General features: G+C 38.2%; 1 protein-coding gene across 2 annotated transcripts in view; it reads left to right on the forward strand.

Moving 5' to 3' along the window:
- LOC124709124 (DNA helicase MCM9-like) overlaps nucleotides 1-16,988 on the forward strand; it is a 172,146-nt gene that overhangs the window by 152,798 nt on the left and 2,360 nt on the right. The gene's annotated exons all lie outside the window — the stretch shown is intronic.

Genomic DNA, 16,988 nt, shown 5'->3' on the forward strand with positions numbered 1-16,988 from the left:
GGGATGAATTGTTTCATCAGATGTTGAAACAATCAAACTTGTGATACAAACAAAAGAAAAACCAGTCTCCCAAATTTTGAATGTCACTGCTGTTAAACTGAAAAAATTTCTGGGCATGATTATCTTGATGGGGAAAATAAAAGAAGATTATTTAAAGGACTATTGGTCAACATGTTCTTTAATAAACACACCGATTTTTGGCAAGCTAATGAGCAGAAATTTATTTGAGTAGATAACGAAATAGTGGCATTTCAATGACAATTGCTTACAGAGTGGCCAGGAAAACAGTCTCTACAAAATTGAAGCTGTGCTAAAGTACCTCATAAATAAATTTCAGACCATATACAGATTTGAACAAGAGCTTTCCCTTGATGAAGCAATGATAGTATGGAGAGGGCGGCTTTGTTTCTGGACATATAATCGTTAAAAATTCACCACGGTTTGCTTGTTCGTATGGTTTGTGAAAGTGTAAGTGCGTATATCTCCAATCTGAAAATATACACTGGGGAAGGAAAAAGCTTCAAGACACTATTCACTTTGTGCTTTCACCTCACCTTGGCATGTGGCACCACATTTATCAAGGCAACAGTGCAAACTAAACTAAACTCCATCCGAACAGACAATGAAGGCCCAATGGTACCAATTGGCTGCTGTATCATCCTCAGCCCATATGCGTCATTGGATGCGGCATGTGGTTGGCCTTTTAGAATGGGAAACAAGAGTGTGGTACAATATAAATCAATAGAGGTCTCCATCAGTGTCTACTAACAGAACCTCTAAAGAAAGGGGGGCACTAACTTTGGAGACATGATGAAGTTTTGCTGCAGTCATGGAAAGATAAAAGGGGGTTAAGAATGTAACAATTCACGAAACGTCCATGGTTGCAACAGGAAAAATAAAAAAGAAGAAGAAATCATGACAAGTGGAAATCATACAGAAAACAAAATGTATTGTGATGTACAATAAATTTATGGAAGGCATGGATAGATCAGATCAATAACGTTTGTATTGTGGGATAATGCAGAAAATCAATGAATGTTCAAAGGAAGTAGTTAGGTTTCTAATAAACTGTAGTTTGTTTAAATCCATACAAAGTGTACAAAACCTATATCCAGATATACAGTATAGTTCCTAAAAGAAGTACAAGAGCCTGGACAAGTGGTGATCAAGTTGGTGCAGCAACTATGAAGAATACTGAAGCAGTCCAACATACAAAACTTGCACCTGCTAATGAACCACCTGGTCGATTGTCAGGGAATATGAAAGAACATACTATTCGGACCATTTAGGGAAGTTGAAAACAGAAATGCCCAACATGACCTTGCAGAGTTTGCGCAATGCATCGTAAAAGAAGTGAAACAAGATACTACTGCCAGTTTTGTGAAGTACTGTTACAAAAGACGTGTGTGTCCAGAGGTATCACACCCTTCAAGAATATTAGAACATTGTGCAAAAATGTCTGCGTAGTTTTATCAGCTTCAGACACCAGTAAGTGCTCATTTCGCGAGCATGTTAACAAAAATCCCCGGAAACTGCAACAATAACCACGTCGCAGCAACCGGTATGCAATTTATTAAACTATCCAGTTCTAGCAGTTAAATTAGAATTTTCAACAATACTAGAAACTCTTGCAGGCTTTCTTCCAACACAGCAAAAAATTCATGAAGCCATCAAAATACATAAAAACAACAAAGCAAATGGTAAAGATTATTATAGCAGAATTAATGAAATAGTCAGAACCAAAGATTACGAGAGATCTACAATTGCTTTTTGAGAACATTTAGAAATTCGCAATGTGTCCAGAAGAGGGGAAAATAGCATTGATACACCTGATACATAAAAATGGAGATAGGCAAAAGTCAACAATTACAGAGGAGTGGCTCAGGATAGTTTCTGAAAGGGAATGTCCTGAACAGAATGATTTTTAGCTTAAAATTAGTAATTTTCCAAGAGACCTATAACAGTAACATTTATTAATTTCAAGAGAGTGTTTGAGCCTGTAGACAGAGAAACAGCAGATGAAGTCAGTAGAGAATGTGATGTTAAAGCAAAACTGGCAAACGTAACTCATAAAACTCTAACAAATACTATGTCTAAAGTGAAATCTATGGGAGAAGTATACTGACAGAAACAAAATAGCAACACCAAGGAGGAGTTGTGTGACATAAATAAAAGTTAGTAGGTGCGTTTTTACATCTGAAAGATGTCTGTTCACATTTCAAGCCAATTGCGGAAGAGTGGTGCTAGTGGCGTTACTATGAAGGTGAAAATCAGCTTTGCTTTAAATACACTCAGTAACTGTCATGAGAGTTAGTTACCTTTGAGATTGGACACGGTGATTTGATGTTAGTCAAGAATGCCTTCAAGGTGACAATGACATCATGGGCTACAAGAAGCAGGATGTTCCTTCTACGATATTGTACGGTCACAAGATGATCAGACTCTGACAGCTGTGTGGCACTACCAAGAGGGAAGACCATTGTGTTCAGCGTATGACTCTGGTGTCATACTGCATCTGCAGCAGCAATTTGAGCACAGTGTGAGGTACTGGGCGCCGGGGCCGCTCGGCAAGCCGGGGCTCGTCAGCGACTGCGTGGTGCTGTACGTTAGCCGGAGCAAGAGGGGTAGTCCCAGTGTGTCGTCCAGCCGCCACATGGCTGGGAATTCCATGATGACGCTGTGTCGATGAAGGAGACATGCCAGGAGTGCCAAATATGGCGGACTTTGTGAAACCTTAATGGCAGAAGACATTTCGCAGTTCGTATAGAAATTAATAGTAGCCAGATGAATCATAATACCTCAAAAAGAAACATGTACTTTACCATTATTTGCACGACGATTCTGATAGTGTAATCAGATTTTCAATATCTTTATTAGTTTAAAGTTTAGTATCTGACGATAAATTATACAAGCAACACCCAGCAACGAATTTCCAAAATCTAAACAGTTCATCCGATTTTGCCAATTGACGTGTCTTTAGAAAGCTATTAGTGTAAACCTAAATTGGTATAAATTACAGGCATGTAACTTGAACAGTACATGAGTTATTGGAGGTCAAAGTGGCCAGTTACTATCGATTGTGTTAGGCCATAAGCACTCCACAGTTACATGAAAAAATGGTAGCAGCATGCTTATAAATATATTTATTCATCTATGTCTGTTTATACCTGATATATATACTATTCGTGAAGAAATTGGTTAAATATTTACTGTGTTTTAGAAAGCACAGAGACATTAGGCTGCTGGCCCACCTTTTGTTTCTATTCCTTTGATATATGTTTACTTGATTTGTTTATGGGTTAATAATGTGTGTTAGAGCATGTTTATGGTCCAGCCATAGGAATATTTATTTAATTTCTGGTTATTTAAATGTAAATACAGTATTTCGAATGTGTTTCATTAGGTTTGTGAGTGTGCATTGGCTTGAAGACATGTCATGAGCGCTCTAGCCAATCACAGCGCTCGTTACTACAGCAGGTGACTACTGAAGGGGGGGGAGGAGCATGGTTCGGGAAGAGGACAGCAATTCTGGACAGTACGGCACAAGAACGGGGAGAGTGCTAAACGAGGAGGCGCGACGGACGGTCACGGGAAGGCTTGGAGAGTGGAGGAGTTTGCAAGTGCCCGCGAGAGATAGAAATATTTCGTAGTGCCAATTGGTGCACTTGTGAGATTTCTGTGGCTTCTGGAATTAGGATGCAGTGTGCGTTTAGAAGTGAATATCTCGCGAGCTATGTTGTTGCTGATAACTAATTACGTGAAGTAGGAATCTGTTGCTTCCCTGTTATTCAACTTATATTTTATTTAATTGCTGGACACCAGTAAGCGTTTTACAGTAATAAAGGGCATTCTTAAAGATGCTGCTGTCATACTCGTCATTTAAAGTAATTAAAATAGTACCTGCAGAATTTATTTAATTGCAATCTTTCATGTATAAACGTATATGTTACGTTTAAAATTCACAATTGCCGAGTGATAGAACCTTCGACCATTCGATTCTTGTGTATATTCATATTGTATACTGTAGACTCAGCTGAATTTGGCTTGTAATGCGGCAACTATGTATCCCAGCCCCTATACAACAAAACCAGCCAAAACTTTCAATATTTCAACTCTGAGTCTGAGGGTACGTAGTTGAGGGCCACACACCTCATCATTTCATTATTTTATTAGAAAGCCTGCAACAGTTTGCACCACAGTGACACAATTAACTGTTACAAATTGATTACTTCAAGAACAGCTCCAGACCAGACACCCTGTAGCAGCAATTTGAGCGCAGTTCGCACCACAGTGGCACAATGAACTGTTACAGTGTGCATTCCACTGACCTCAAACCACTGCCGTTTGAAACTTCAGAGTGTCAATCGAGAGCCCATTGGAGGGCAAGGTGGAGGTCTGTTGTGTTTCCTGGTTCCGCCTCACTGCCAGTGACGGCCATATGTTGGTTAGGAGGCAGCCAGTTGAGGGACTGCAACTGACCTGTCCACATGTTGGACAGAGTGGACACCACACCTGGAGTTATGGTCTTGGCTGCGATTTTGTATGATAGCGGGAACACTCTCATGGTTATCCCAAGCAGCCTGACTGCATATTTGTAAGACAGTCTGGTGATTCGACTTGTGCTGCCATTCATAAACAGCATTCCTGGGGGTATTTTCCAACAGAACAGTGCTTTCCCACATACCACTGTTGTAACTCAACATTCTCTACCGAGAGTTGACATGTTGCCTTGGCCTGCTCGACCATTAGATCTATCTACAACCGAGCACAAATGGGACATCACTGGACGACAACTCCAGTGTCATCCACAAACGGCATTAACTGCCCTTGTATTGACCAACCAAGTGCAATAGGTATTGAATTCCACCCCGCAAACTGACGTCTAGTACCTGTACAAAACTATGCATGCACATTTGTGTGCTTGCAGTCAACATTCTGGTGGTTACACAGGTTATTAATGTGCCAGCATTTCACATTTGTAATGGCTTATCTTGCATTTGCATTAATCTGTGACTTTAAAATGTTAATTACTTATGTATGTTACCTACACAAGTGTATTTACGAAATTTCATCCCTCTATGTTAATTATTTTTTGGTGTTGCCAATCTCTTCTGTCAGTGTATCAGCCATTTGAAATAAAAACTTGTGTTGCACAAGGGCATGATGTCTTTAAAAAAAACTGTAATGTACCATACTGGAATCTGGAGCTAGAACACCACAAAATTGAAACAATAATGCTGGGAAGGAAAGCAAATGAAATTAAGAAGGTAAACTGCCTTTCTTTGTTTTGCAATACTTTCTGAAAACATGAGAGAAGCAGTTACTCCAGAAAATCTTCTGGAAAAAATAGCGTGTACACCTGATCTCAGGATTTCAATCGAAAATACAAAACACATGACAAATATAAAAAATGCACCAAAATACATAAAAACAAAAATAGGTAAAATAGACTGATTTAGTAAAATTAATATCTTGGAGAAACTGTGCAGCAGAATAATCTAGAAAAATTCACAATAGATGGAAGAATTAATAAACTAGAAGGATCATACGGTGTGAGAAAAATATCTACAACAGGAAATGAATATCTAGAAAAGCAAAACTAAAACACTATATCTCAGGTGCATGTGAAAATTTAACAATGAACTTGAGAGAGAGATTATTAGAAAAATAATGAGTGTAATACAAACTAAGGATCTCTGGAAAATGTGAAATAAGAAGGAAGTCTCCTAAAATGTCAGAAGTTGCGTCAAAGAGAAGATTACTTTTCTTTGCACACCTCTACCCAATGAAACAAAATGTACTAACAAACCAAATATTCCTGTATTGCTAGAGAAAGTAATCAACACTGATATCGATTGTAAGAAAAAGACTAGAAAGAAACAACATCAAAGAATTGAAAATGACAGGAAGCAAACATTTTAAGAATAAAATACTTAATTTCGAAGGTTTCGAGGCAAAAAAAAAAGCAAGGGGAAAGGGTAATTCAACCTGATTGAGGCTGACGCTACCTCAAATTACAAGAAACTTGGTTATACGGAAATATCACTAAATCAATGTGTAACTCATGAATAAGTGTCTAATGAACACAGTAATGATCTAAGAAATAAATAAAAAGCAATATAGTACATACCCCCCCCCCCCCCCTCCCCCGTGTTATTCAGGGTGGTCCATTAATCGTGACTGGGCCAAATATCTCACGAAATAAGTGTCAAACAAAAAAACTACAAAGAACGAAACTTGTCTAGCTTGAAGGAGGAAATCAGATGGCGCTGTGGTTGGCCTTCTAGATGGCGCTGCCATAGGTCAAAAGAATGTCAGCTGCGTTTTTTTAAATAGGAACCCCCATTTTTTATTACATATTCGTGTAGTGCGTAAAGAAATATGAATGTTTTAATTGGACCACTTTTTCTGCTTTGTGATAGATGGCGCTGTAATATTCACAAACGTGTAAGTACGTGGTATTACGTAACATTCCGCCAGTGCGGACAGTATTTGCTTCGAGATACATTACCTGTGTTAAAATGGACCGTTTACCAATTGTGGAAAAGGTCGATATCGTATTGATGTATGGCTATTGTGATCAAAATGCCTAACGGGCGTGTGCTATGTATGCTGCTCACAAGGGAACTTCCCCATCGCACCCCCCCTCAGATTTAGTTATAATTACGCACAGTGGATAGGCCTTGAAAGACTGAACACAGATCAATCGAGAAAACAGGAAGAAGTTGTGTGGAACTATGAAAAAAAATAAGCAAAATATACAAACTGAGTAGTCCATGGCCAACATAGGCAACATTAAGGATACTATGAACACAAGAGCGCTGTGGTTCCGTGGTTAGCGTGAGCGGCTGCGGAGCGAGAGGTCCTTGGTTCAAGTCTTCCCCGCAAAGTTATGATCTGTCCATTTGTTCATTGACGTCTCTGTTAACTGTAATAATTTTAGTGTGTGTTTTGCTACCGCACCGCAAAACCGTCCGATTAGTAGACGAAAGGACGTGTGTCTCCAATGGGAACCGAAAACGTTTGATCGCAAGGTCATAGGTCAACCGATTCCTCCACAGGAAAACACGTCTGATATATTCTATATGACTCTGGTGATGGCATGTGCGTCACATGACAGGAATATGTTGTCGACCCACCTAACTTGTACACTTGGCGAATGGGTAAGAAGATTCTTCTACCTTGCCCGATTTAGGTTTTCTTGTGGTTGTGATAATCACTCCCAAAAATGTGATGAAAACATAAGAGTGTGTCACATAAAATGCAACAAATGAATGCAACAGTTTCACAGTCGCACAGTTTTCTCTGTGCTCTGTCAAAACATAAGTTTTTAACGTTTTCAAATTTTTCTGTGTGTAGACCGTCAAATCTTGTATATGTCCAAGCAAATCTGAACATGTCCTGGAATTTTGGAGAGCGAAGTTGATTATGTGTGGGTGCCTGAACTCTGATAATTGTCTGAAAATAAAAAATTAAAATTTTCGCTCGAGGGAAGACTTGAACCAAGGACTTCTTGCTCCGCAGCTGCTCACGCTAACCACAGGACCACGGCGCATCTGAGCTCACATTATCCTAAATGTTGCCTATCTTGGACATAGACTACTCAGTTTGTATATTTTGCTTATTTTTTCATAGTTCCACACAACTTCTTCCTGTTTTCTCGGTTGATCTGTGTTCAGTTTTTCAAGGCCTATCCACTGTGCCAACTTATAACTAAATCTGAGGGGGGTGCAATGGGGAGGTTCCCTTGTCAGTATCCTGGACGATATCATCCAAGTGTCCGGACCGTTCGCTGGATAGTTACATTATTTGAGGAAACAGCCACATGTGAAACGTGTGTTTCTTCTTTGTCTAGTCTTTTCAAAACCTCCAGTTTACCATTTAATGGCATAAACTCTTTCTTACTTCTATCACTCATTGTAATGTATGAATTAAGACATTAGGAAACATAGAGTTATGTATGTACAGTACAGATGTTACTGCACAACCAACTAAAGCACATATTCAGGCATATTGTATTTTAACGACCATTGTTACTGAGTAGGCACAACAGGAGTTTGTGACACTTGCACAGATACGCACTGGTACGGAGAGGAAATGTATTGACATTTACACGGAGCTTAGGACACTGCATGTAGTGGACAGGGTGTTCAACGATTACGTAACCATGGCCTGTCCGCCACTATCTGTTACATTTTCTGGGAAAGCCCAAAGCCCGTTTCCTGTACAAAGTTCCCTGTCCCCACACCAGTTCGTGGTGTGTGTGGCTTTCTTTCAGAGTTCAGCACTGCTGTTGACCTCTGACTGGCAAAGTGTTCCGTGTTTTAGTGCTGCGACAATGGAGTTCGCTGAGACCACCAACGGGAAGCCTTTACTGATTTGCAACAGCCATCAGTATATAGTGGACTGTACAAACAAACAAGAAGTGACCCACTGGCGTTGTGTAAACTTTAAAAAGAATAAATGCAAAGGAAGACTATCCATAGAAAGTGACACAGTTTTAGGACAAGGCAGTGATGTTTGTATTCCACATGAAGCAGAAAATGAAGTGCGATAACATTTTGTCAGCACAAAGAAACAGACACTACAGTTTCATTAGTTTATGTTGAAGAAGTAGGGCAGTTCTTGAATTGAGGTTATGACTTAGCAACATTGTTACCATCACACATAAGTGTGAAACAAACGTTACATCATATTAGGTGAAAACATATGGGCACTATACTAGATCCCACCGATTCTGGAGGAATATTCTGCCAAGAAAATAATTTGCTGATGAATGATGGTAGCAATCTTTTACTTGTAGATGATAACAGGGGACCAAATGCCAGAATACTGGTGTTTGTCAGTGAAAAGGGAAAAGCATGATTATCAAACTACAAATTGTTCAAGAGTTGGAGCAAGCAGTTTGGACAGTTGTTTGTACCCCACGCTGACCTTAATAGTTCCTGGGAGGAAACTAACACCATTCCAATTGTTAAGTTTTGTGCCAAATAAAAAGCGAGAAACATATCAATGTTTTTTTTAAAGCTATTAGAACTAATGTGGCTAGATGGACCTCTGCAACTCTGATGATGGACTTCAAAATTGCCATCGTCCAAGCAGCTAACAGTTTGTTGCCTAGAACAGAGATTGTTGGTTGCAATTATCATTTTAATAAATGTTTATCGAAACAAGTACAGTGTTACGGCCTCGTTCCAGCATACAAGGAAGACGAGGAAATACGTCGCCACATAAGGATACATTCTGTTCTAGGACATCTTCCCTTGGAAATGTTGGATACCCCGGAAAACCGAAAGCTTCAGGACTTTAATGACGTATTTTGTGGACCAGTGGCTCGATAACGAACATATGCCAAGAAAGATGTGGAACTGCAGTGGAAGGTGCCATCACACTAATAGCATCCCAGAAGGATGGAACCGAACAATAAACATGTTAATATCAACAGTTTATCTGAATGTTTACTCTTCAGTGAAAAATCTCTGAAAAGATGCAGAGTCCGTGGCCACCAGTTTGACCAATTAATTTTAAACCCTGATGGGAACAGAAGGAAAAAGTCAGCAATGAAGATTGACAAAATGATTGCAAAGGCTTTAAAGAAACTCCAAACTGATGGGAACTTAAAATCACTTCTGACCTGAGTGGCCTACTTACTGAAATTGCAATAGTGTAGAAAACATCAGAACCATTGAAACATTTGTAAATTTTGAAAAGTAGTGTAACATAATCATTGGCAATCTTGTAAATAAATTTAATAGGGGACGAAAATAGAATACCTCCTCGTGGCGTTCCATGGAAACAACAAAGTCAGCTAAATGTCTCTTGAAATTTGTAAAATATTCCCTAATGAAGACTGACAAGACATCTCAAAGACCAAACTTTTTATAGGGAATAATCGCAGCATTCACCTTGAGAAGTTCTTAGAATTAAAATATTTGTGGTAGGAAATGCAGGCAAATGTCATACAATGAAATCTATGCTTTCTACTTCTGTTAGAAGATGGGTAAACCAGCATGAAACTAGCAAAGGCAAATAAATTATAAAAATGTGACTGATCACAGTTTTGCAACCCTTGAACATACGTTAAAACTAATTTCTAGTAATACATGTTGTACACTACAGCAGGCCTATTGAGGATGCAGCTCGGTCACCTTTGCTCGCCGCCCGTGTTGTGAGTGCTCACAGTAAAATGAGACGGTCAGGTATCATTACATAGCGCAGCATGGTCGATTGGTAGTGCAGGAGAAGTGCAAACAATGTGCTGTTTTCAGAGGAATGACCATGATTAGGTTCGGCATAGCCGTAGATACAAACATACAGTATATACTGCATAGTGCTTAAGGGGAAATTCCACCCAAGAATTTAAATCTTGTCCTACTTTGCCGATAGCTACCAAATTTTAAAACTGTGTCTGTTATGTAAAGATGTAGCAATACCCACGTTTAGAAGACCATAACTTCACGTTTTCAAGTTTTTAATTTTTAATATGATTTTAATGGTGTACTTGAAAACCAACTTTTGGTACTCACAGCACAATTTTCTTATGACGGATTTTTTATGTACATTCTCAAGACATAGTTTAACGGTTCCGTGCATTCATTTTATGAGAAATAATAATAATTTTTTTTGCCGTGTTTATTTCAAATTTTAGCCTTAAATTATCTGTAATTATCAGTACATAAATGTGATGATAAAATAAACAAACTACATTTTCGATAATATTACTGAATAGAAGCAAATACATCAAGACTACATCCTGCAAAAATTTCATTCATATTGGTGAACAATTATGATAAAAAAGTTGGCACTGAGCTTAGAACAACAAATCTATTGTAAAATGGATTTTAACATTTTATCAAAAAAAGAATGTTACTACATGACACATACTCATTAAAATTCACCAGTACGATAATGCTTTCCCTTCTTGCTTATATGAGGCTGCTTCTTGTAAGGTCAAGGTAGACTTGTTCTTTAATTTTCTGAATTAAGAAACCTACTCACAGTCTCCTTCAGGAGGTACAGTGGCAGGGATATCTGATTGTAAGCCAATACCTATTTCCTTGGAGTTTGTTGCCCGCATTCCACAGGATTTCATTGTATTCCTCGAATTTATATCTATACAGTCAACAGGCAAAGGAACTGATTTCTAATGTTGACTACCAATTGTTTCGCTTCAGTTTTCCTGGAAATCCTGCAACTTGTTTTTCCAGTTTGAGCTTATGCCAAGTTTGGTGCAAAGCTGGTTCTTTTTGATGGTGGTGGTATCAAAAATTATCTTTGATATCTTTCAGTGTGCCCCTTCTACAGTCCGTATTTCAAACATTTCTTAGACGTACTTGTAATATGAATATAGCCAAATTGTTTTGGAATGTGAAATAGACATTAAATATCTTTTGAAAAAAACTGAAATTTTAGGGTGGAATCTCCCCTTAAAAAAGTAGAATAGTGATCGGGTTAGGAACTTCAAAGCAGTCAAGACACGTTAACATCAATGTCTCGGTACAGGATGCCTAGTCTGTATGTTTATTGTATGTGATGGTATGTTCATACACTTAGTGTTCTACTGATGTACTTCAAAACTTGGAACACAACAAAAAAAATTCAGTTTACAACATTACAATAGCATCCATGCAAAAGATTATGAACACGTGGAAGGCTAAAATAAGTGGTGTGACTGACGAAAGTATTCATGATGCAGGAGCAGAGAAATAAAGATCTCAATAATTTTCCCAATATTTTCACTATGAAAATACATTTTTTGCTTTTTCTGGAGGAACACTCAATGAATGAATTTGCAGTTAAATCAAGTTACCATAAATTGCTTTTCAGCCTGCAGAAGATCATGCAGTTTCACTAATTTTGGGGTTATGCTGACGGTGTGCAATCTCAGCTGCCCTAAAACTTATACACATGAAGTGTGATGTTTGGGTGATTATAGTTTCATAGCAAGATTAATCTCGTTGACTTCTGTTTCTTCAATGTTAATTTTCACAACTTTAAAGGTCTGCAGCTACAATCATGTTGTTTAGACTTACATGTACATGCTGCTTTTTTACATAATGAAGAGAACGAAAACTGGCCACAGCAGCTCATTGATAGACTTAAGAGCATGGCTTCAAATTAACATTACTCAGAAGATGGTACCGGGCATTGATCCTTTACTGAAAAGTAAAATAAGTAATATTCTTTGACACTCTGAAGTTTTATGTTTACTAACATTTAAATAAAATGGTAATGTAATATAAGTTTATCAATTTAAATTATGTCCTAAAATGGCAGTCATCATAAGGGTGCAATAGTCATAAGAAATACCTTGTTTCTCACTTAGCTGGCCCATGTTCTTTGCGCCATAAAAATATTAAAAAAGATGTTGGATTTCATTGCCATTTCTCATTATGTTCACATTAATACAAGAGTCTTAAAAATAAATTTGGCACAAAACACATTAATGAGCCGCCCGAAAGCGATGCATGGTTGCTCACTGCTGTGGTGCGAGCGCGAGCCAGCTTGCACAGGTGGCTGTACCTGTGAAAAGCCAGTTAGTACGACAAGAGCCCAGGCCTCCATGCAAGTATCACTCTGTGCAAGTGTTCCAGTCACCCAACAGTAAGGGTAACAATGAGGATGGTATGCATAATACAATTGACACAACAGTTGCCTTCTGGCTGTAGTGGTCAGAGAGAGTGGTCATGTGTCAAGGGGTTGAATTGAATTGAATTTTATTTCATCCTGTAAGATTACATTGTGTACAGTAAATGTACGTGTAATATAGGACATGTCAAAGTATTAACACTCTTTATCACTTATTTTTCTACATGTTTAGCTTACATTTTTACATCACTGATAATGAATAACAATATATACAAATTTAATGGCATAAGTATTCTGCAACACTGTAAAACTCTTTTTCAATGAGATAGTCTTTAAGTTTCTTTGGAAAGTCATGGTGATGTACACTATCTTGCAGGTTTTTGGGCAGACTTCTTAGTAGTCTGATACCAGAGTACTGGGGTCCTTTTTCTAGCATTGCCAGTCGGTGGGGTATGCTTCGTACTTCCTTCTTGTATTGCGGGTGTATACACTAGCATTTGTAATCCAGTCCTCACTACCTTCTTGCGTGAATGAGTGTAGTAAAGAAGGCTTTGGCTGAAAGCTCAACGTGTAAGAGGCTTTTTGTTGTGCCTCTCTGCAACTCCGCATGTCATTTTAGCGTGAGTAGCTATCCATCCTTTTCATAATATTGTTAAGAGCCACAATCGCCAGTTTCATATATAAGTTGGAGGTAAAATGAAAAAGGATTATAGGGAAATCAAGAAACTGGTTTAATCATTGAAAAAAGGAAGAAACTTTTAAAGGAAAGAAAGATTTAGAACACACATGTGACAGTACAGCGGGAGTGAGGAATATATAGAAATTAAGTTGAAAATTAAAGATGATGATAATTTGAGAAGAGTAGTATAATGTGACTCATATAAGCTGCCAAATTTACTGCTTTTCTTGACATGTGTGTGTTCTGAGAACTGTAGATTAGTGCAAAAAATATTAAAATTCTCAGTTTTAATTGGATTATCTACCTAGCTATCAAATTGTTCTGCTTATACTTGAAGACATTCACACAGCATATTCCAGATCCCAAGTACTGATATGAATCCCCCCAAGCCATTTTTACTCAAATTACATCTGGTCCCATTTCTTTAATTAATTGACAGTACCACATATCTAATATCTTTTTCTTTCCCTGTGACAATTTTGCTTCTGTTCTGCTCAGACAAGGCATATGCTTCCAGAATGAGTTTTCACTCGGCAGCAGTGTGTGCAGTGATATGAAACTTCCTGTCAGTTTAAAACGATGTGCCAGATCGAGACTTGAACCCAAGAGTTTTACCTTTCACGGGCAAGTGCTCTACCAACTGAGCTATTGAAGCACGACTCACATGTCCTCGCAACGTCTGTGACGTGTGGAAAGTAGGTGATGAGATACTGGCAGATGTAAAGCTGACGATGGGTCGTTTGTCATGCTCGCTCGGGTAGAGCATTTGCCGGCACAAAGCAAATGCCTCAGATTCGAATCCCAATTCAGCACACAGTTTTAATCTGCCACGAAGTGTCAAGTCATATGTAGTTGCAAAGAACTTCTCCATTGAAAATTGGGTTCACAGACTCTTGGGTGTGTGAACCTGTATCCCTTCAGTGCCCCTGGCCCATTATATCATTTGTTTCCAATTAATGAAATTTCATCCAACTGACTTTATTAGAAAAAGAGATGTCATCTCTATCTTGGGCTGTCAGCTGAATATACACCCCACTCTCAGTATAAATCACACCTCAGCTTACATACAATACAATTATGAGTACCGTATCTCACCACTTCCAAGAGACTACCTATGCATACCAATCCTACTACGAAATTGCTTCATAAGGTTAGAGTTTCAATGAGCATATTCTATTACCTGTCAACTTAGTCACCATCCTAAAGCAGGGGCTAGTATGATAAGGTAAGTCGAAAATCTGTGGTTAAGGTAGGTCACAGATTGAGGCACTGAATCTGTTATGCATACTTCTGGAAGAACTCTGTCCAAGAAAGGCACCAACAAATACTAGTCTCTTTTATATGTAGGTTGTTTCTGAGATGTAGTTCCTCACAGCAACATTAATGTGACAACTTCACATACCATATAGAGGTACACCTACAAATTCTTGCCCCTGTTACAAGGTATAGTCCAAAATTAAGATCCATCTGGTTATATATAAGCACCTGAGAAAAGGTTTTATTGACAGCAATATTTTACTACATATCTACTTTACTTTTCCACATAATCCCCATTCACATCTATAGACTTTCTGTAACACTGCACTCTGCATAGAAGTATGCCACCTGGGTGTTGAACCAAAGAAGAGGAAATAGTCACTTGGTGTAAGGTCAAGACAGTACAGAGGGTGCTCAAAAAGTTCCCAACGAAAATCTTGAATCTTCTCCTTGGTTTTGGCAGTGTTGTGCAGATGTGCATTGTCATGACAGAAGATTATGCCAGTTAACAATTTCCAGCTGTCTTGATTTTGGATTGCACACCTCACTTTCATTAGCATTTCACAATATATTTCAGCTGTAATAGTTGATCCATGGTCCATGAAACCAATCAAAAAGATGCCCTTATCATCTAAAAAAACAGTAGCCATCATTTTTAATCAAGAATGGAGATTGCTTAAACTTTTTTTTGTTTGAGTGGACTTTTGCATTGACTGTTGTTCCAATTCTGCATTTGTGTATGATATCCACATCTCATCACACATAATAATGTGGAAAAACAGATCATCTCCATCTTGTCTACAGTGTTCCAAAACCTTCCATGCACTATGAGTTCTTTACTCATTATACTGATCAGTGAGCATCTTTGGAACACATCTTGCACACAGCATGTGACAGCCAAGCTGTTCAGTGACAGTCTTATAAATCGAGGTTCGAGCAACATTTCGGAATTCATTAGCCAGACCACTAACAGTCAGCTGCCGATTAAAGTTTTTGTTTTACTTGATCAACTATGTTATTGGTCTCAATACTGAGCCTGCTATTCTGCTAGTTAACATTTGGGAGGCCATTTTGTAATTCTTAACACCATTTTCTTCACAAGTGGCATGATCTGCAATTGTGTTGGGCATTGCCAGTCTGTGAGAACAGACTGCAAACAACTACTGAATCTAACAAACACTGTGGTAATTTTCTAAAGAGTCGGCAGACAGCACTGCGCACAATAAACTTCGTCAGTTAAATATTGGTCACCAGACCTTAGTTTTGGAATATGCCTCATTCATATTTTTCTATGAGGGTTAAAATTCAAGGAGTTCCAATGTTAATATAGATTTGTGATTGCAACTGCTCACACCAAGAATAGTTTTATATGGCTGGAAATGAGGATTATTATAATTGGAGATAATATTGATTATAAAGATCATTAATATGATGAACAGATGGAACAAAAATGTTTTTTACTGGCAAACCAATGCTGCCATTCTGAAGCATGTTATTGGTTAAAATGTTGTCCCCTCCATGCAATTATTGGGTCTTCCCTACAAAACAAAAAACATTGTGTTACAATGGGGGAAAATAAAGTGTAGTACATGGGGACATCTTTGTGTCTTGTGACTACTGCTCCTCTGATGAGTACAGTAAGTATGTCTATTGGTGGACTGACAGTTCCCCTATACAAAATTGCAGTGAGTGATCAATTCACTTTCATAATGAGGCCCCAAGCAATGGTCTTAAACACACAGCTTGCATTCCAACCAGGTTGTGAGGTATGGTTGCCAACACACCATAATTTACACTCGTGCAGCTCATGACACTTGCAGTGCATGTTGGTTAGTGCTTGCTTTCCAGTGACTGTGACAATATTCTGTTATGTGTTTCCGCGATGTTTTTAATTCTGGCGCATAAAATTTTAAACTGGAACTTTCATCCATCTCAAGTTTGATTTCTTAATTATAGTGTCGTTTATACTTAGAGCATCTGCCATGGTAAGTCTGTACTGTTACATTGTGCAGTGCAGAACAATGGAATAACCAATCCAGCTGGAAACATGGAAGTCAATCACAAAAAGAAAATATTCTGCTGATGAAACACACAAAATAATCAAGGGACAAAAATCTACCATATCTGATACAGCCACATGTTGCTTACAGCTCATCCACAATTTTGTGCTTTTTATTTATGATCAAAGTTGTCCTACCTTTCTTGTTATGGTCTTGTTATGGGCATGCAGACAAACCATGTAACTAAGGGAACATAAATATTAATATGTAAACTACGCTTAGAGAGGGGGGCCTTCATATCTTCTACCTTCTCCCCATCCCTCTCCTTTTTGTGTTGTGTGAAAATTCCATGTTTATAATTAGATTGAATCTTTAATATGAGTAATTCTGGATTGTTTGAACTTTTGGATTCAAGAAGTTTAGTAGAGCAAATTGAACCAAAAGTGTTAAATCTTAAATAAAAT

Source organism: Schistocerca piceifrons, chromosome 7 (assembly GCF_021461385.2).
Source record: "Schistocerca piceifrons isolate TAMUIC-IGC-003096 chromosome 7, iqSchPice1.1, whole genome shotgun sequence".
In the NCBI taxonomy this organism is placed as follows: Eukaryota; Metazoa; Arthropoda; class Insecta; order Orthoptera; family Acrididae; genus Schistocerca; species Schistocerca piceifrons.